Source organism: Thunnus maccoyii, chromosome 11, assembly GCF_910596095.1.
Source record: "Thunnus maccoyii chromosome 11, fThuMac1.1, whole genome shotgun sequence".
Classification (NCBI taxonomy): domain Eukaryota; kingdom Metazoa; phylum Chordata; class Actinopteri; order Scombriformes; family Scombridae; genus Thunnus; species Thunnus maccoyii.
The window spans coordinates 29,566,542-29,571,166 of record NC_056543.1 but is presented as its reverse complement, the minus strand read 5'-3'; positions in this window follow the sequence as shown (position 1 = coordinate 29,571,166).

Sequence of the window (4,625 nt, the reverse complement as noted above, 5' to 3'; positions counted from 1 at the left end):
TGTAAGGGGCAATTTATTGACATGAACGGTATGTTGTCTGGAAGACGGGATTTTTTGAAACTCTTTGTCTTACAACACACTCTTAGTTTCTGAAAGGTTGTAGTGCAGCTATCTTAGAATTCAGTGTTAAAGTGTTCTTCAACACAGGCTATTAATTTATAGAGTGCACTTGATCACTTCAGGTTAAGATGAAAGGTTAGGCATAAATCTATAAATCATAGATGTAGAAAAGTGAGTGACAGGAAGATTTGCTCACTGGTAGCAAGATATAGCAGATTTTTTTCTCTTCATCATTAGACAAATTAATCAGCCAGTTTCTTCTCAGTGTTCACAGCAACAAGCTTCAGCCATTGTTGGTGTCATTTTGTGTTTCATATGAAAAAAAAAGATATTAATTTATTATATTTTGGGGGAAAACATACAGAAAATACAAGGCCTATATTTATGAGGAAGGGGAATGGGGAAGCTGTGTTCTGTTCTCTCATTACTCTGCTTCTGAATTCAAATTGCATGTTCTTCTATGGAGAAGAAATCATAAATTAATGCTTCTCCAAAAATCTTATTTCTTTTTGTTTGTATCAGATGGGATTGTGCAAAATGTTTGTTAAAAATTCATGTCTCTACGCCCATGGGAACATTTTATATTTAATTGTTTGTCAAAAAAGGGAAATTGCTGCCACACAGGTCTGATACATTGGGCTTCTGGTAAGGGAAAGATAATTTAGATAAGATACTGTTACATTACTTTGTTTATTACTGGTTTTTGGTCAGGTTTTCACTCATTTTAACATCAAAAACTACTGTGGTTGAGTTCATGCATCCTGGAATTTGTCATGCTTTCTGTGAAATTTGTCATACTACTTCCTGTGGGAGCACTAAATTCTACTCCATCTCATCTTTACAATTTGCAACTTTTTTAAAAATTAGTTTTTTTAGTCACCAGAAAATTGCATTTACAGATGCTACTTATTTATAATTATTAATTAATTTTGGCTCCATTACCACAAGAAACAGTCTGATAGTGATATAGGGGGTGATTGTTAATTCTGAAAATGGAATGTAATGTGTGGGTGGAGGGTGAATTCCTCAGCCCAGGAAACCAAAGCAGATCTGTCAATCTGTCCAGTGGTATCAAGTATCAGGATATCAGATAAAGAAGTGCTGTGGAGTTTCCCAAAACACGCAACATCTTCTGTTTTCTCAATGACCAGTCATTAGAGTCTAATGAACGGTATGTTCTGTCACCTTTTAACCCACATATGTTTAAGATACACTTCTTCATGTGTTTGTTGTTACTCATTTTGCATTTGGTACCAGCCCCCTACCAAAAAATATGAATAACCCATCAATTCCAGTCAACTGTAAAAGCTTTGCAACTGAAGATTGAGTAAATATCACGTTTAAATTTCACTGTAATGAAAATGTAAGGATTCAGTTTGTAGGAAAACACTGTTTTGACCAGGATCTGAAGATGTAAGATCTTCATTTTTGGGGGTTTTCTAAATAATTCAGAGGTATTTTACACTTTTTTTTCAGGGCAACTACAAACAAACCCAACTGTCCCAATAGTAATAGGAGAGAAGTAGTTTGTGGACAATTTGAGATGTCCACGTACTTGGCACAATACACTGAAACAGCAATGCTTGTGTTTCTCTGGGTGCATTAAAAAAAAAGAAGAATTATGCATATAGTATAATTATTATTAATGTAATGTATAAATTAATAGAATGACTCAATTCAAGTTCATCATTTCCTTTGTTGGTTAGGTTCATTTGGTCAGGTGAACCCGCTAACATTATGGCATTTTTCCATTGTTTTGGGGGTAGTTACACCAAGCCATGACTCCATGACACAGCAGTGCAAAGTAAAACAAGTAAAATAAAAAAGTAAAACAAAAACCTCCAAACCTGTTGGAAGTGTGCTGGTCGTCTGCAGCTCTTCATCAAACATCATCACCACTGTGGCTGTTTCTGCCCGTACTATTCCTCCCTGCATTATTTCTAACTGGTCTGCTCAACAAAGAGCTCCAAATATCTCCATTATCTCAATTAACACGACAATGCGGCTGCTCCTTGGTAGGCTTCCGGAAAGCTGGCCAATCAGAACGGAGTAGGCTCATCCAGAGGGAAACTCAGGAGCTAAAACTGCCTGTTAGAGACAGAGGCTGAACTGAGGGGCTACATAAAGGGTCAGTATAAGATAAATAATGACCACCTTTAAAGATGAAAATTGTTAGTAATGGCTTTTGTTTAAAAGCAGTGTTTCTTCTTGTCGTCAATCACATCTGAACAGACTGAACACAGTGAGCTTTTTTTACTCTGCTACAAACTGAATTAAATGTGAGTAGTTGGGGTACTGATCCAACCAGCATTATGGGAGTGTCACCATAACAACCAGACCACCTTGCAGTTTGCATGATCAAAGTACTCATTTCATCGGCATGAGTATTTCAATATCAGAAAATGCCCAGTCATGATCAATATGTCAGTCAAGCTGAGTAATATGCAAGAATGCACAACGGTGAACACCGTAGTTTCTACGCATGGAGATGACAAAACATTGAGTCATCCTCCTGTTACACAGCTGTTTCTAAACATTTGTTTATACAGGGAAGGCTAGCTGAGTGCAAAGTTTTTTTTTTCATAGTCAGTGACTTTAAATATTTGTGCAAGTATTTATTTATTATTGATTTTTTAGCAACAGCCTGCTCCACACACTCACAAAATGCCAGGGAGGATCACTGGAGCAGTGAGGTTTAGTGGTTTGCTTAAAGGCAACATATGAAACATATAAAGAAAACATATCATTTTTGTAACAAAGACCTGCTTGATGGGCTCTTTACCCCTGAGTCTAAAGAGCACAGAGGTCAGACTACATTCTTTTTATTTTAAATAAATGTTTCTGTAAAGTTTACATTACTTGATACTGTCAACTACTTGATAAATGGGTTAAAATTCTGGTAAATGGAAATTTCAAAATTCAGTGCATAAATAGAATGAAGCCCTATTAATGTAGTCTTTATCCATTTCACATTTGGCTTGTTTTTGATGCTTCAGTTATCCTGCCCCGTAGCGGGTGTGATTTGTATGATATGAACCAGAAATGAAAAATGAAATTGTATTGGTCGATATTAATGTTACTTGCCAAAATTGTATATTTTCATTCACAATATCACTTTTGGATGGAGATGTTTGGCAATCGGAGAGAAAAAGAGAAACATTTCTTGAAATTTTGATTTCTTAAGTAAATAATCACACCCAGGTCAGGCCGGTTAGCAAGACTCTACCGTGTTACATCACCTGAAAGTTCTCGACACTGTCATGGCCCCCACTCCTACATATTACGATTTTAGTGTTACCTGCCCTGGTGAATGTGCACATGCTCACATACTTTACCAGAAAACATAGGGAGTGTTGCATATTTCATTACAGAATGGCTGGCTTGTAAATTACTAATCATGAGGTATAAAACTGAGAAACTGTCACCACTGCCTGTGGGATTTGCTACTTTTCCAGTTTTACCACAACAAACAGTCCATTGTCCTATAATGTAATGTCTGTCATATAATGTAATGACTCAGTCAACAGCAATAGAAATAGTTCAGAAATCACATCAAATGATTGGAATTACAGTTTCAGTACAGGCAGTGATTTTAAAAGTGTGGGGGTTCTAGAGGTGAGCATGAGCATGGCAACCCCCTGCCTCTGAGCCCTGTTCCAGTCTCAACATGCCAAATCAAAATGAATGCCATGCATTTAAACAATTTTTTCTACTACTGTAGTTGTAACCACTGCTTCAGCTTACCATAAAATAATTACTGAGACCATATGAGTGTAACAACTCAGCAGAATTTATTTAGGGTCTGGTAGCAGTTTACTACTTACATCCAGTTATTTGTATGAATTGCTGTACTGGAGCATAGCTATCCTTATTATACTTAAGATAATCATAGAGTATCTTTATCCTACTCCCTTACATACCTTATAGACATGAAATTAAAGGAAACATACACTTCCATTTAAATGAAATGGATAGTTCTAGATGCAAAACAAATTGAACCCTGGTAACAAATCAGTTTCAGTAAAGAGTCATTTCTGAGTCCATGGACTAGTACAACCTAAACTGTCTTCAATTTTTTTAAAAAGTGTCTCTTTTAGTAGGAATCCAAAGGGGACTTTTAATTGTCTTAAATTGGGAAATTAAATATCAAAAGTTGTCCAGGAGGTTTTGTATCAGCAGGCGTCAGTCTGAAGTCTGAAAGTCTGAAGTCCACCTCAAAGCTAACAGGAGAATTTCACATAAGCAGGTGATTTGAGGCTAGTTAGTGCAGAGATTGAGCAATTAGCTCTCACAGGCTACAGCTAAAAACCATCTGAACCCTTATTAAGCTCAATAATAAATAGTAATATTATTGTGGTCTAGCTTTAATACACAATACAAACTATAGCTCATTCTAAGTTATATTAAATGCAAAACACACATTACTCCCTAACATAAGGAGTAAAACTATGACGTCGAAAGCAACATATTCCTTTGACATTTAGCTTAAAATAGCATGAACTACCGTATGTGAGTTTACATTCTTTCTGGAAACTCAGTTTCATTTCATCAAGACTACTACAGGA